The sequence below is a fragment of the Octopus sinensis genome, linkage group LG6 (assembly GCF_006345805.1).
Source record: "Octopus sinensis linkage group LG6, ASM634580v1, whole genome shotgun sequence".
NCBI lineage: Eukaryota > Metazoa > Mollusca > Cephalopoda > Octopoda > Octopodidae > Octopus > Octopus sinensis.
Genome location: NC_043002.1, coordinates 96,797,441 through 96,815,840, shown reverse-complemented (window position 1 = coordinate 96,815,840; position 18,400 = coordinate 96,797,441). Strand labels below are relative to the sequence as shown.

The 18,400-nt window shown below is 36.0% G+C and overlaps 1 long non-coding RNA gene across 1 annotated transcript; it reads left to right on the top strand.

The window, feature by feature from the left end:
- The first annotated feature begins 2,070 nt into the window (after window positions 1-2,070).
- On the top strand, window positions 2,071-7,171 carry LOC118763754. The gene is made up of 3 exons (XR_004999505.1): window positions 2,071-2,080; window positions 4,556-4,558; window positions 6,945-7,171. It is a non-coding gene; the product is annotated as an uncharacterized LOC118763754 (long non-coding RNA).
- Window positions 7,172-18,400: the final 11,229 nt, after the last annotated feature.

Here is an 18,400-nt window from a genome sequence, read left to right as displayed (position 1 = left end):
ACGAATCCCCTACAACCTACTTGGTTTGTGTTCTTAAGACTCAGCGCCGTGCAAGCTTTACTCAGGCGCCATTCCGCAGCAAAATTGACATAAAAACCAAACTCATACGTTATATATGTGCGACTGATAATGCATATACATATATATATGTATATATATATATATACATACACACACATATATTATATATATATATATATATGTGTGTGTGTGTGTGTGTGTGTGTGTGTATGTGTATGAGTAAATATATTTACACGCATGTATATATATATATGTATGTGCGTGTGCGTGTATATATATATATATATTATATATATATATATATATAATATATATATATATTATATATATATATATATATATATGCATTCTCTTATTCTTTTATTCTTGTAATTGTTTTAGTCAAATGACTGAAACAAATACTAGATTAAACGACCAGTATCCGTGAACCAAATGGATTCACAAGAAACGGGTCGACCCGTGGCTATAGTAGAAGACAAATGCCTAAGGCGCCTCGCAGCCTGACTGATCCCGGAACCATCTGGTCGGGAAGCAGACTTCTTAACATATAGCCATGCCTGTGTGTGCGTATATTTATAAACAAGGTCAAAAAAAAAAAAATTCCTATGCCAATATGCTGAGAATAGACTTTAAATCGTCAATCACCACATTACAATATAATTTATAAATTTCGCCTTTAAAGGTATTTTGATATGCTGCCACTTCCATGAAATTTTTTTGAAAAAAACGTTATCCTATATTAGATGTATATACATACATACATACATACATACATACATACATACATACATATACATATACATATATATATATATATATATATATATATATATATATATATATAATAATAATAAATATTAGGGAATAAATCCAAATTTACAGGGAAAAAATCAGATTTAGGATTAAATCCAATTTTATAGTAAATATTATAAAATATTATTAGAGACAAAACCACTATTTTGCAAAACAAACAAGAAAGTCCACCTGAAGATTGTCGATCAAGACAAGAAACAATTGTAGTGGCGGTTTTTTTGACTATTTATTAAAATTTTATGTATTGATTAAGTCTTCCTTGTTTGTTTTGCAAAATAGTGGTTTTGTCTCTAATAATATTTTATATATATATATATATATATATTATAATATATATATATATATATATATATATATATACATACTTATATATTCATAGCTCCACGTTCAACTTGCAAGAGTTACTCCCTGCTATCTTAAATAAAAATTGGCTAATTGGAGTTTTGCTGCCCCCATTAACAAATCAAAAATTCACATGTCATGTCATGTGACTGTCATAAATTAGTGTTAAACGCTAATATAAAACTAACAATAAACGTGTCATTGTAAACTTAAAATTTATATCACAGCTATAAATCAGAAATTCATGTTGAGAATGTATGCTTACGATTTGTATATACAACATACGGCAGATGTATGGTGCGAAACGCAAACTTTGAAAGATTTTACAACACTAATTATTTTCTTCTTTTACAAAAAAAGATATTTCAGCTCACGTTCAGGATTTCAAGGTGAGTTACATGCGTAGAAGCAAATTTAGAATTTAACATTTTTATATACTTTATATACTTTTATATGCTTTATATACTTTATATACTTTTTATATACTTTTATATACTTAAGTGATATAAAGAAATGTTATAATGGCTTTCGGAATATATTTCCCTTGTAATTAATCTACACTTTCATCACATCGAGAATATATTTTGCGTAAAATTACATTTTATCTCATAGGTGGAATATGACTTACAAATAATTCAAATAATTATTTATATATTTATTATTGTAATTTAAGCTACATCAGTAATTAAGTAAAGAAAAAACGTTATCAAAATATAATCTATTCGTGGCTGTTACATCTAATTTTTTCAGACATAGTCTTTCCCTCTTATCTAATGATTTATGAAATAAAATACATTAAGATTTTGTTGATATTTCTAGCAGGTCCAGTAAAACACGTAGGCTCCCTACTTAGCATGTTATGTGACCTTTCTGTCCTTCTTTCGGATTGCTACCATAATGTTTGGTAGTTGCAGTTGTACCAACAATAATCCTCACACTGAAAATTCAATTCTTTGAAAATTGTTTGTTTGTTAGAATTGTGCGCAACTCATGCATTTCTTTTATAACTTTTCCCGCCAGAGATTGAACCAGAGATTCGCATTTTTTCCTTTATTTGATTATTTGTATATTTAGTTGAACTGAAATGGAACTGGTGGCGATACAAAACTGCTGCATGAGGCAGAAGAGCTGGCATGCAGTTTGTCGAATGCTGTGTAACCGGCATTGCTCTATCAAGTTGATGCTGGTTCGAATCACGTTTTCGCCATTATATTTTGTTGTTATACATTATAATTGGCATTTTCGAAATATTCTACCTAATTACTAACGCAAAAAGGCCATTAAAATCAAATTCAGTTTAATTGATGAAATTTCAGGATATTTGTCGCACAACAACGACCTAGTTACTGGCACATAAATTCCTTTGCTACGTATATATTACCTTCCATATGAATATATTCTTATGCATACTGATGTCTACATGGGTATATGTGCGTATATTCATGTAGCTATGAATATATCTGTCTATCTGTATACATGTTTACGTAAGTGTATGAATATATTCCAATGTGTAATCGCGATTGCAACGTTATACTGATGGATGTTTATATAGTTATCCATGTGATGTTCAGATTAACGCATGTCCCTGCTCTACTTTTGTCTGTTTTTGTGACAACGCTTTTAGAATATATATAATCTCGGTAGTGTAATTAATCTGTGCAACAACACCATAAATATTGTCTGATCAATCATATTTTAAGGATAACCAACAGAAGCAGGAAGAACAAAATTAAATACAAATGAAAGAAAACCATGTAAAATGTGTTACGTCTTAATATCGGTTTCAATTTTTGGTCTTGGAACTCAATTGGTGAAGAATGCAGCTAAGTATTTTGCCCAGCGTGCTAACGATTCTGCCACCTCATCTTATCATCTGGTAATATTCATATATAAAAATGTTGTAATCCTGCAATCGAAAAAAAGGAAAAAGGAAATTGAAGGTGTTTAAGGATAGCCGACCGATGACACTCTTAGAAAGTCAACCAGCAGAAATGAGACAAACTACTGGGCGTCTGAACAGAAAGCTGAAGTAAAACAGAAAAACGGGAAAAAGAAAGGGAAAAAACAGAAGGAAAGGCCCGAGAACTGTATTAATAAACTATTTGCAAACATTCTAATATTTGCAATGAAAGTGTGTCTGTGACCAGGTCACCTTTGTACGATGGAAACTATTACACATGAAATAATTCTAAGGTGAATTAATATAATTGTTTCAATTTCAACATGTATTGAATCACATTTAAACACATTTTCATTACAAAATCCAGTAACATCGATATGATTTAAGCAATTTCATGACACGGTTTGAAAGAATCTCGACGGAATTCCTTATATCAGATCCCAGCACTAATGCAATTTAGTGGAACCAACCGTTGTGATTTTATTACCCCGATAACCCCGACACGATTTAACGTGAATGTTTAATCTTTGAAATTACGACCAATTTTGTGGCCGCTTATGCTGTCAGTCGAAGAATGTGTTACCTGTAATAACTGCTGAAGCTGAAATACATGTAGTTGCAATTTGTAACTCACTCTTTTTTAACGGAAATTAGACAATCCAAATTCCTTAACTTGTTTATGCTTGCTCGTGATTGCTTCGTGATCTTGTTTGATGGGACTGGGGTCATCCCAGGTTAGATGTCAGAGGCGACATCATGCGTAAAGTCGACTGCGTTCACCAGTGCTCTCCGTAACTTGTTTATGAACGTTTTACCTATGTATAAGCCTTACTATAAATCCAAACGGAAAGCTTGAAGAAAGACAGAATAGACGATACAAGCAATATTATGAGAAGAGACAAAGACAGGACACAAGAATTGGTGACGCGCATCCTCGATGATAGTGATGCTGTTGACATCGTTTTATTGGACTTTGCCAAAGCTTTTGACTCGGTAAACCACCGCCTACTACTTGTCAAGCTTCAAGCATATAGTTTCCATCCGGATATTGTACGATGGGTTGGTGCCTTCCTCTCAGATCGCTCCTTCCAAGTTCAAGTTAATGGTTCGCGGTCCGACGTCTCCAGTGCGAGCAGTGGCGTGCCTCAAGGTTCAGTGCTTGGGCCCTTGTTGTTCTTAGTCTTGATAAAAGACTTGCCCGACGACCTCACGCAACACACCCTTCTATTTGCCGACGATATCAAACTGGTCGCTCCTCGCGGTAGTATAGAGGATCTTCGTCGATGCCTCCACCAAATTTGGAAGTGGTCTAACGATTGGGACCTGTGTCTGAACGTGTCAAAGTGCTGTCATCTGCCTGTCGGCTCTACTCCTGCAACTCAACTTGATTTCGAGCCGGGTCGTCTGCTGCTGGAGAGGACCGATCAGGTAAAGGACCTGGGTATCTTGGTGGATTCCTCCTTTTCGCCTTCGGCCCAGTGCGTCCATGCTGCCAACAAAGCGCGCGGAATTCTGTTTTTGATTCGACGGTCATTCGGAATGCTCACAGCAGCCATATTCCTGCCACTCTATGTCACGCTGGTGAGACCCATATTGGAGTATGGGATTCAAGCCTCTTCTCCTTATCTCCTCAAAGACATACAGCACCTCGAAAGAGTCCAGAGGCTGGCTACCCGCATGGTTCATGGTCTCAAAAATTTGTCCTACGAAGAAAGGCTGAGGACGCTCGACCTTTATTCTCTTGAAAAACGCCGCCGCCGTGGTGATCTCATTCTCGCCCACAACATCATAAGCGGGAAGTGTAACCTCTCGAAAGAGCTGTTCTTCACTCCTGCTCCGGAGCGTCGGCTGCGGGGTCATTCCGAAAAGCTCTACCTGCGACGATTTCATCTCAATCGAAGGAGAGGAGCTTTCTCCGTCCGGGTTGCGGATCCGTGGAACAAGCTGTCAGACGAGATGGTGAAGATGCCGACGACCGCTTTGTTCAAAGCCTCCCTGGACCTCAAGTGGCCTGAACTCTTTACATGAACACCACCCTGTACTTAACTCCATGTCCCCCTACATGGCCTTGCTATTTGCTTTTGAGCCAAATTAACTAACTAACTAACTAACTAACACGAGGATCTTATTATTACATCTACGGATAAGAAGAGAGACATGAACAAACACGGACGTGCAGCGTATCCATAACTCTAAAACGAAAATGAACAGAGAGACGCAGGGATGGTTGTGTGGCTAAGAAATTTGATTTGTAGTTGTGTAGCCTCGGGTTCAGTGCTAAAACCATGCAATTGGAAAACGAACTTCTCAACCATCCTGCCAAGTCTGCACTTTGCAAGTGAATAGCAAAAATGTCCGTCATTTCAATGGAAATAACCGTTATTATAACTGTGAAGTTACTTTTGCTTCATTTGTTGTAAGAGTTAAAACACAGATTACGCGGATGTTATTGTTATAAAATTGAAAATATGATAGACAGACGCAGGTATAGCTGTGTGGTAAGAAACTTGCGTCCTTATCACATGGTTTCGGGTTCAGTGTCCTCTACTATGACCACGGACCAACGCAAGCCTTGTGAATGGATTTGGTATACGGAAACTGGAAGAAACCTGTCATATATATATATTGAGAGAAAAAGTCGTCAGAATTTTGGGAAAAAATCTTTTTACTTTTTCATTATTATTAGCACTTTCGTTTCGTTCCTTTCTTAAACTTATCAAATAGAATTTTCTGAATGTACAAACAGCATGTTCATTTATATTTAAAATATATTATTTCGGGGGTTTTGTTTAGAAGAGAACATTGTTTTTGTTTTCTGTGGTTTTTTAACAGGTCACCATCCTTAAACCCATTCCAATACAATGGTAACGGACTAAATAAATATATGAACGGTATATAGGAAGAGAGATACCACTTTTCTCTCTCTCCCTCTACCTATCTATCTATCTATCTATCTATCTATCTATCTATCTATCTATCTATCTATCTATCTATCTATCTATCTATCTATCTATCTATCTACCTACCTAACTATATTTCTATCTATCCATCTCCATTGTCACGGAACCTCACTCCCCCCCCCCAAATAAACAATGTTCTCTGCTAAAAAAATTCCCCTAAAACATCTACTTTATATAAATGAACAAGTTGTTTGTACATTCACAAAATTTTATTTGACAAGTTCGAGAAAGGAATGAAAGTGCTAAAAATAATGAAGAAATAAAATGATTTTTTTCCGCAAAAAATAAAAATAAAACACTTTTATTAGCTTCCTCGTGTGTACACGTAAAATGATCCCCCCAGTATATGATCAACGTTACATAACTAATACTAAAGAGGCCTTAAATACCAGATACAAGCATCTCACAGCTCAGAATATATATCTAACAGGATGAACACAACAAGAGTCATGGGTTTTGGCAAGCAAAACCAATAAACCTATCAACTATAAGAACAAGGCCAGAAATTTGAGGGTTGATTATATCGACCTCAGTGCCCAAATGGTGTTTATATCATTGACCCTGAAAGGGTAAATTTTGAGCTCAAAAGGTGAAGACAGACGAAATGCCACTAAGCATGTTCTTTGGAATGCTTAGCATTCTAGCGGCTCATTGCCCTGGCGATGCAAAGCTAATAATAAGAAATGAGTACTTAGTAAAACTGGAATCATACAGGAAATATTATAATGGCTCCTGCATAACAATCATATGCAAATTCGTGAAGCGTTCCATATCTTCCTTTCAGGAGGTGCTGCGGCGTGGCCACACTTCACTGACTGAAACATTAACAAGAATAACTGTATAATCTTTTCATCAGAAAGAAAAACAGCTCCTCATAAGAATAACTGCAATACAGGCGAAACCTGTAGAAGTGCAGGTGAAGGAGTCGGTGATGCGATAGGGTCAATGATGGGTGCCGGTGAGGAGGGTGGTGTTGAAGAGGTAAGGAGCAAGTGCGGCAGCGTGGGTGGGAGCAAGGGAACGAGCCTGGTTGGGAGGTAGGGTTGGGGAAGAAGCTGTGGACCAAGAGGTCTCGTAGGTCGTGGGCTCGTTTGAAGGAGGGGAGGGGTCGGTTAGGGAAGATGTGTGAAGTGACGGGTCGGACTGGAGATGCCGGAAAGCTCGGAGAATGGTGCGTTGGAGAGGTATGGTGGTGGGGTGGTAAGTGAGGGGAAAGGGGAGGCGGGAGACTGGAGGGCGGGTTCGGGAGGATAAGAGAAAAGCAATTTTCGACGATTGGCGAATATGGTACTATTCCAGAAAATAAAAACAAATTATAGTAATAAATATTAAATTGAAGTTAACTGTCTCTGTATGTTTTTTTAATGATTAATACGTGTCTTTACGTGCTTTAGTTTCGCAGACAATCTCATATCAAATCTTTTGCTAGACAATTATGTCTCTTTTGCTCCATTCCAACTTTGAGAATATTGTCCTTGGCCATACAGGATTTAATATTAATTACTAAGCAAAACATACATTCTGTTCTTTATTGTATAACATGCGATGCTAAACAAAGTATAATACGTGCTTCTATATATCATGCACAGTATTATAACTTTCCTCAACAGCAACATAATACCCCGGTATTACCGGGAGACCACTGTGACCACTGTATTTTACACGTAATAATAGTGTCGACCACTGAAGTATGAGAGACAATGTATATGCCGGAGGCGATCGCCAACCTCATATTTGAATGTTAACATTGTTTAAATGATTGGCTTTTCGCAACAATATTAAATAAATGCCGAATATAATGAGACATTTTATTTGTGCTTCTTTACTAACAGATGTATACATTTGCGGTAACATTGTTCGTCCTAATCCTTCCCAAAGTTGTTATGAAAACTATACTCGGTAAGTTTCAATATTCTTACTTTTTCATCTATTGCGCTGAATACGATGGATGTATACGATCCTGATATAACCCCCTTAAAAGTTCCATTTCTTTCCATGTAACACGTAAAACACGTTTTTGTCATATCCATGAACATTTGCATCCCTCTTAGTTGCAAGTCGGTAAACTTCTAACATCATTGAACATTTCAAGGAATAGTTGATAACTTATCCATCCCCATCACTTAAATTTCTAAAATAAAATTAATATTTAAAGAAAATGAATGAAAATAGTAAGCGAATTTGAAAGGAAAATACAATAAAAATTTACTCGCATGACATTGATATAGTCGAAATGTTTAAAGCGAAATGTCTACTAAATACTAATTACATCGATATTTGATTGGAAATTAATTATCACGCTTTCCAAGGTGATGTTCGCCAATCATCCAGCACGTTTAAGGCTCAAAGTCGCTTCAGCTGTTTATCAAACGCTTGGTTGATAATAAAGAAAACAAGGTGTCAATATTAGCTTTCGTAATTCACACGATTACGACACTTACTAAGCTCTAACATTCAAATATGATTGGAGGAATTTAATTCAAGCAGAATTTGTACTAAACCATATAAACTGAATCACCTCGTGAAAAACGAAAATGACCTATTTTTTAGCCTTCATAAATGTATTTCCTTTACAGATTGTAGCGATTGTTTCTATGAAGCAAAATGCTTTTGTACCGGAGAACATACGCGCAATAATCCAAGAATGGATGCATGTGCCGAAATATCATGTCTCAACAAAGACTTGAAAACAATGAGAAGCTGTAAGTAAAAAGCAGTAATTAATACATATACTTTCTTCACATTTTTCATATCAGACGATTTAGCTATTGGTTATGTTCTTATGCCTGAATACCTTACATATTTAATGAAGAATGTGACTCATGCTACGAGCTTTCAGTTTCGTTCTTGTAGCGTGTTCTAAATTTATGAATGAACATATTTTGATCTTGCTACATAATCATTCATAGCACCTAGATAATTAATTAGGGATGTAAGTGGATTAAATTACGATGAGGATAACATATGTACAGCAAAAAGACAAAGACAGATGAGGGAACAACAAGCAGGTATATTAGTTTGGCGTACGGGAAGAATGGAAAAGCGTTTGACGCTTCGAGCATACGCGCTTTGCCAGAAACTGATGAGAGGAAAAACCGAGAGAGATATTGGAACTATCGGTGTAACACGATGAAAGAAGATATATATGTATGTGTGTGTATATATATATATATATATATATATATATATATATATATATATATATATATATATATATATATATATAGGGAGAATTCACGAAAAAAACAAAAGATGAAGACAGGTGGTGTAGAAAACAAGCAGATGTATAACTATAAAGCTCAGGAATTGAAAAAGTATTTGACGTTTTGAGCCTAGGCTCTTCCACAGAAAGGAACACAGAAAAAACAAGGAGAGAATAAAATGTGTGTAGTGGCTACCGATCTATCATGGCGAATGCCGGACAGAAGTGTCACACACGAGAGCGAAGAAGTAGGGGAGGTAACAAAGTAAAGGTGATCCCCAAAACGAAGGTGCGCGTGTGCGTAAGAGAGTACGTATGTGCGTGTGGAAAAGGGCTGGTGGTCTTGACGTGTGCGTGTGTGTATGTGTAGTTGTGAAAATGTGGGGATGGGAATTGGTCAGTGCTGGTGTGTGGTTGGTGTGTTGTGATGTGATGTGTATTGTGGTATGGTGTAGTGTGTTATGGTGTTGTGTGGTGTGGTGTGATGCTGTTGGGAGGAGGGGGAAGGCGAGAGTGGGGAAAGCACGGATGGGGTGTGGGTTAGGCTGAGGGTTGGGGTAGAGGTGGGTATGTAGGAGAGGGTGTAAGGGATGGGAAGGATAGGGAAGTTGGAGCAAGAATATGTAGGGGTGGGTGCGCTTATGGGTAAGGGTTGACGATGAAGGGGGAAGGGGAAGGTATGGCAGAAGAGAGAAAGAGAGTAAGAGAGAAGAGAGAAAGAGAGTAGAGGTGAAGAGAAGTAGGAGTCGTAGCAAGAGAGGAAAGGTGGGTGGGAGGAAGTAGGAGGGAAGAGGAGGTGGAGAGAGGCAAAGGGAGGAGGTTAGATGAAGAGGGGTGGAGAGTTGAGCCATATGGCATAAAGGAGCGAAGAGAGAAGATTAATCCCTGTTCACGGCGCAAGCGGGAGCCCAGATGACCTTTATGCAAGGACAATCCGAACACGGACAAGTGTTGCAAAGAGTGACCGGTAGAGTGGAAATGGCGTCAGACCGGGGTGTCATCGGCGTGAGACTGGCGGATGCCTCGGAGGTGTTCCGCGAACCGGTCAGCCAAGTGGCGTACCGTTTATCCGATGTACAGAGAATGGCAGAGAGATCAGAAGATGCAATAGATGTTATTGTTAGAAGTGCAGGTGAAGGAGTCGGTGATGCGATAGGGTCAATGATGGGTGCCGGTGAGGAGGGTGGTGTTGGAGAGGTAAGGGCAAGTGCGGAAGCGTGGGTGGGAGCAGGGGAATGAGCCTGGTTGGGAGGTAGGGTTGGGGAAGAAGCTGTGGACCAAGAGGTCTCGTAGGTTGTGGGCTCCATTGAAGGAGGGGAGGGGTCGGTTAGGGAAGATGTGTGAAGTAAATGGGTCGGACTGGAGATGCTGGAAAGCTCGGAGAATGGTGAGTTGGAGAGGTAGGGTGGTGGGGTGATAGGTGAGGAGAAAAGGGAGGCAGGAGACTGCAGGGCGGGTTCAGGGGGATAAGAGAAAAGCATAGGTCAGTGTTCCACTGAGAGGTGTTTGCAGGAGATTAAAGAAAAAGCTATAATAGAGGTGGTAGATCATTTTGAGAACGAAGCTGAAGCAAAGAAGAACGCTACAAAAATATTGAAAAATGAAAAATGGCTATTACTACCTAGCTATTGTGGAAGACGAGCGGTGAGAATAAGAATCAGCAAAATTTCACCAGAGTTGAAAATGGAGCGAATTATAGCAGCAAGAATATTTAACTGCAAGGAGAATGTCGAGATATTGAAGATAGAAAGGTCGAAGGAAGTAAAGTGCTGGGGTTATGCAGTACAAGCGTTGGTACACATAACCTTGCCAGACATGTATAACATTCCAGAAGAGTTGGTGTTCCCTGACGAGACACGACTCAGAGTCGTGGTAGAGGGGAGACCCCAAGTGTGCTACACATGTAAGATTAGAGGCCATATGAAGGATGTGTGTCCGAAAAAAAATACAAGAGGAGATGATAACATTGGAGGCTCTGACAGAGGAATTGCAAATGACGGATGTAGAAGAAGAAATTGTGAATACAGATAATGTGGAAAGTGGTGACGAGTTGGTGAAGGAGGAAGAAAAGTAAAGAACAGAAGGAAAAGAAGATAGAAAGAGAACGCGGGTGGAATCACAACCTAAAGTACAAATAAAGAAAAAAACGAAAAAGAAGACTACCGACGAGATGGAGGATCGAACGTACGAAGAGAAGGATGCAGAAGCGAAAGCGAGAGAACCGGCAAATTTAAAGGCAGGGGAAGAATGGGACAGAAGAGTAGAAGAGCAGTTAAAAGTATGTAAGGAAGGAGGAAGACCCAAGGGAAAAAAATCTCAAAGTGGTAATATTGTACATGAAGGACAAATAAACTGAAAAGAAGCTAGCAAATAAGAAAAGTTTAATCAGAGTAAAGTTGAACCCAAAAATATTTGATCATCAAGTGAAGGCGGCGATTGTGGAAAAAGAGACAATGATGAAATTGAAAAGTGTGTTTTCGGCTGTATGCGTAATGCAATATATCCGTTATGACAGTTTGCCAGCTATTGTAGACCAGGAGAGGCTACTCGATCACATTACAGATGAACGCCCAGTATAACAAAATTGTATTTTAAATGAAACTGCGAGCTTGGGGAACTCGTAAGACAATCCATTAACCCATTATCAATAATTCATTATCATACCATACTTTTCGATTTTTTTTATTATATGTACCCCATGTCCTGTTTTGTAATGTCCCCTCTTAATTCGGGCCATCGTGCCTATAATAAAGATTTCATCTTCAGCTGGCAGGCCTCTGCTAATCTAGACCGATGATGAGCAAGGACCCTGAAACATGCGTGTCTCTAGATGCAGGCCTAGCTGTTGGGGGTATTTGTCTCCCCTTCGTAAATATATAAGAACACAGGAAATGTGTCGAAGCCGACAGGAAGCGTCGATGCTCACTAGGGCTAAACAGCAGTGGTGTAATCCCTTAATGTCACGTTAAGTTGACAGTATACAACCACTCTCTCTCTCTCTCTCTCTCTCTCTCTCTCTATATATATATATATATATATATATATATACAATCAAGGAACGGCTATAATAGGCCATTCACCCACTAGAAATAACAGCCAAAGCTTCAACCGCAAAATAAACCAGGAGAAAATTAAAAAACATTTACCCTGTAATTTCTTATACGATGCACCGTTTCATCTACTGTTTGATGTTGAACTTAAAAATGGTCTATGACTATTTAATTTTTCCCACTAGGCCGCTGGTGGCAAAAAAATTCTACAAAATTTTTTGCCACCCTATATTGATTAAATATATATATATATATATATATATATGTATGTATATATATATGTATGTATGTATATATATATATGTATGTATATATATATATATGTATATTTATATATATATATGTATATAAATATATATATATATATATATATATATATATATATATATATATATATATATGTATGTATATATATATGTATGTATATATATATATACATGTATATATATATGTATGTAAAAATTTAGATTCAAAGTAATATGGTACTTAATTTAAATGCACCAGAATTTTGTATGGTGTTATCCATAAAAATCCGTGGGGTGATTATAATCAAAATAAGCAACAAGAATGACTCCGGTAATTTGGTACGATCGTTTCGTACTACATCATTTTATTAAATGTTGTAAGTGTTACAACAGATTTAAGATGCTGAGTACTCATCAGCCAATTATAGAGGTTTTCCATTAATACAAACATTTTTTAATCAAGTGGCAACATTATAGAGAAGGTAGATTTATAGACAAAGATGTGGATTTAAATTTTAAGAACATATGAAGTATTGGAGTCCCTCCACTGACTGACTAAGATTTGATTGTTCCAGACTGCTGTAAGTTTGTGAGAGGGAGAAGTAAGTAATAAAGATTTTCTAATTGTAGAAATGGGGTAAAGGGGGATTCAGAACTCCATAAAAGGAATTCATGAGGAAGACAATTCTCACTACTAAATTCCAATTACTACTATTTGATGAGAGAACTAGGTCAATGTCATATGGTCACTATCACATTCACAGAGAGTGCAATTTGGAGAAAAAAAAACTATCACTTATTACGAGTAGGCATAGTACTTTTTAACTGAGGGAAAGCCTTATTAATTTTAAAGCCAGTTTAATTTTAGAAAAAATAATTCAATTTCAAGTTTGCAGTGAAGATTTTTTTAGTCATCTATGAATGTTAAATTGAAAGCCAGTATGGTATATTCCTTCTTATTTGATTATAAAGAATTACAATTTGAAAAATATAGGAATATTCACAAAATTATTATTTAAAGTATTTAAACGTTCGGGTTGTACGATGTATACAAGATACTCCCAAATCCAAACGGTTATTCAACAGATTTGTATTACTCTGATATTTCAAAATTTTATAAGTTTCCATAGAACAAAGTTGACAACCATCCGTACTATTTCTAATATATATATATATATATATATATATATATATATATATATAATATATATATATATATATATATATATTAGGCATAGAGATTCTAAGAATCTGGCGTAAGAATTCATTATAGATAAACTTCAGAAAAACCGTTAGTCAGTTAGAGCATGTAATGAAAACTTAAATAAGTGACAAGGGATCATGAAATCAATATAATGACCGTCATTATTTTGCAATTATTTCTCATATCAAATATAATTCACTCATAATGAAGTGTTTGTGTATCATTCTATAGCTTCATCTCGGCTTCAAAATGAGGTGCACTTTCATTTGTTTAAGCGTTTATATATTCACAGAAGTCTTGCCTTCCCAAATAAAATCGCTGTTCATTGTTGAAGTTATATTGTGACACACAAGCACTGAAATGTGAAGCCACAACGTGCCATTGCAGTAACAGCTGAAAGCTAGTGAAGGCCACTATCTAATTCCATGTTCTTTTCTCATTCATTTAAGTTTCATCATTTACGCGTTTCAGTCATTAGACAGCGGCCATGCTAGAGCACGGTCCTAAATTTTTAGTCGAGTTAATCGACTGTAGTACTTATTTTTTAGCGTGATACATATTTTATCGGTATCTTTTATCGAAACGCTAACTTACGGGGACGCAAGTACACTAACACTTGTGGCTATCACCAACATCGGTTATAAACACACAAACACCGGTTGGGGTTGGGAGAACAAACACACACACACATAGATTTATATATACGTATATATACGACAGGCTTCTTTCAGTTTCCATCTACCAAATCCACTCACAGGACTTTGATCGGGCCGAGCACTACAGTAAAAGAAATTTGCCTAAGGTTTCCACGCAGTGGGAGTGAATGCAGTACCACGTGGTTGGGAAGCAAGCTCCTTACCTCACAGGCACGCCTGCACCTATGATACACAAACACAAAAGTATATTTATATATAATTTATAAGTAAGGGCAAAAGAAAACATTTTTAATGCCAAAATATTCCGAAAATCGACACAACGTCAATAACCACCTAATTTATCACTACAAGCACGCGTCTCGAAGAAAGCCGACAGAAATTTCTAAAAAATCCCGTTATTACCATGTCGGACCCGATTTCAGAGTTAGTTCATAAGAACCTTCTCTTCATGAGTGATAAATGCGGCAAAGAAATAAGTGAAATACTTACTTATACCCATGGAAGAAGCAAACACTAAGTCATGAGCACAATTAAGTACCCCAAATATATCCAAAATAGAAATTCCCTAGCCCATCTCGAGACGTGTTTATAAATTTAACCTTTAATGGTATTTTTTAATATGCTGACCATTGATAGAATTTTTTTCGAAAATTTTTTATCCTACATTAGATGTATCTCTCTCTCTCTCTCTCTCTCTCTATATATATATATATATATATATATATATATTATATATATATATATATATATATATATATGCATACATACAATTACATTACTTTCAGTCTGCAAGGACACTGACGGACAATGTTTGAGCAGTGACGAATTTGCATTTGGTACCTATAACTTTCGTTGTGTAAAACTTTACTGTAAAGTAACAGAAGGTTCGGTAACGTATGATCAAGGTATGTTGCTTCGAATACTTTATTCCCTTCTCATTTTGCCTCATTTTTTCGTCTATCCAATAAATGGAGTAAAGATTATTTGCCAACATAACATGGCAGTACTGGTTTAAGACGAATGTTGCTGTAATTTAGCCGCAGGAGACAACGTCCTCAGGTGGCTATACGACACGATCTGTGTCCTTATGCTTTCGAAGAACGGATTCTAGCACACACACTCAGCTCAAAACAATATGTGTATCGCGATTTCCGAGTGAGGTTGACAGATCCCTTTGTTCGAAAATATAAGGACACAGATCGTGCCGTATAGCCAGCTGGGGCTAAATTACAACAATATTCGCACTAAACCAGGACTGGCATGTTATGTTGGAAACTAATCTTTACTCCAAAGTACTGTTGCTGAATATCTCTTGTGGTGTGATTTACAGATAGTAATTTTCTATCCAATAGATGTTTGTAATATATATGGTATCAACAGTTGCAGCGGTAACGGTGATGGTGGTGGTGATGGTTGTTATTGTGATGATGTTAGTAATAGTAGTAGTACTAAAATGTAGTCCATCCAGTGGCACATAAATATCTTTTAAATAAACGCAGAAATGACATTTGAGCTACTATAAGTTTCAGGCTCCGGAAAGTAATATGATCAGATAGTATACTTATTATTATTTTTCTATTTAAGCATGAAATTTAGTGTAGCTTTTATGTAAATGTTGCATTTATTTCATGGTGTATGTGTGTGAGTGTGTGTGTGCGTGTGTGGTAGCAAGATTCAAATGTAAAGGTATCCAATATAGTTTGGAGTGTGGTGTGTAAAATAAACGATAGGTGTATGCACGAAGAAGTACCAACTTTTGCAAATATATTGTCGAATTTTAATAATGGTATTGCTTTCGATATTTCAACTATATATTTTATTCCAGGCATACTACTAATGTTCAGAAAATTCTAAGCATCTTATAAGAGTTAGTATTTTTTTCCAGGCATACTACTAATGTTCAGAAAATTCTAAGCATCTTATAAGAGTTAGTATTTTATTCCAGGCATACTACTAATGTTCAGAAAATTCTAAGCATCTTATAAGAGTTAGTATTTTATTCCAGGCATACTACTAATGTTCAGAAAATTCTAAGCATCTTATAAGAGTTAGTATTTTATTCCAGGCATACTACTAATGTTCAGAAAATTCTAAGCATCTTATAAGAGTTAGTATTTTATTCCAGGCATACTACTAATGTTCAGAAAATTCTAAGCATCTTATAAGAGTTAGTATTTTATTCCAGGCATACTACTAATGTTCAGAAAATTCTAAGCATCTTATAAGAGTTAGTATTTTATTCCAGGCATACTACTAATGTTCAGAAAATTCTAAGCATCTTATAAGAGTTAGTATTTTATTCCAGGCATACTACTAATGTTCAGAAAATTCTAAGCATCTTATAAGAGTTAGTATTTTATTCCAGGCATACTACTAATGTTCAGAAAATTCTAAGCATCTTATAAGAGTTAGTATTTTATTCCAGGCATACTACTAATGTTCAGAAAATTCTAAGCATCTTATAAGAGTTAGTATTTTTTTCCAAAATGAAACGAAAATGTGACGCAATTTTCTACTAACAAATTATATTTTCTGTTACAGTTTGCAGAGTAGATCATAATTTTGCGGAAGATGACTATTTGGTCTATAAGGATCGAATTGAATGCTAAACGAAAATTTCATGTTTAGCATTCTTTAATCTCTTTAATCTGTATACTATAAACAGAATAAACTTGAATAAAGTATAATGGGGTATGGAAATCAGTGTTATATCCATGCTACAAATATTGACTTTTGACTTACTCTTTCTTGCTATTATACATGTACAATCCTCTATTTAACGTGAAAGTACGGAGTGGTTTTTTTTTTAATACTGATTGCACAATCTAGCAATCGTATATTCAATATCTACTCATAACATACTAGCACATACTTAATTTCGTACGTATGTATGAGTATATTGTCTGTCTGTCTGTATATATATATATATATATATATTAATATATCATATATATATATATAATATATATAATATATAGTGGACGCATATTGCCATTTGAATATGGCTAACCCCTAAGGGTGGATTGTACTGTAGTTGTAAGCCCAGGAAGATATCTCTCCAGTGGCTATAGACACACTATCTTTGTCCTCTCAGTATATGTGAAGGGAAGTCATTATCCCCGATGACTTCCCTTCACAGATAATGAGAGGAACACAGTAGTGTGTCTATAGCCAGCTGGAGGAGATATCTTCTGGGGCTACAAAACTACAGTAGCATCACCCTTAGGGAGTTAGCCATATTCAAAAGGCAAATATGATTCATGATGTGTTACGCTACTGTGTATAAAACTCGCTCTGAGATTATATTATATATTATATATATATATTATTATATAAGGATAAGATCGTTATTTAAATTAAATGGACTATCTGATAATGTGGCCGGCATGGAACTAAAAACCTTCAAAGGTAATAATATTATTAAAATTATAACTTAGGGTATATACGAGATACCGCCAGGCTGAAAATAGCAGCCAGGATCTCACTCTAAAACTACCTTAAGTGTTCTAATAGCACAAGGAGAGAAGACACAAAGACAAACTTATCTAGTAAAAAATTACTGGATAATTCCTAATCCCGGATTTCTGGCTTTGCATTTAGAAATGCTTTGCCTCATCAGTGGAATATACGCAGAGAGAAACATAAATACATATATATATATATATATACATACAATATACAATATACGATCGTATACATATATATGTAATAAATATATAATAATGTACATTTAGAATTATATATCCACTCCTGAGAGATATATGAGTGCTTTCTTTTTCTCAGTGGTAGATAATTAAACGGATATATACACATGTATATATGTATGTATATATGCATATATGTATGTATATGTATACACTCGTTTTATTATCCACCACTGAGAAAAAGAAAGCACTCATATATCTCTCAGCAGTGGATATATAATTCTAAGTGTATATTATTATAAATTTCTTACAGCCGATCTTACCAATCGGCTTCGAACTTTTTGTTAAACCGGATGTTAGGGG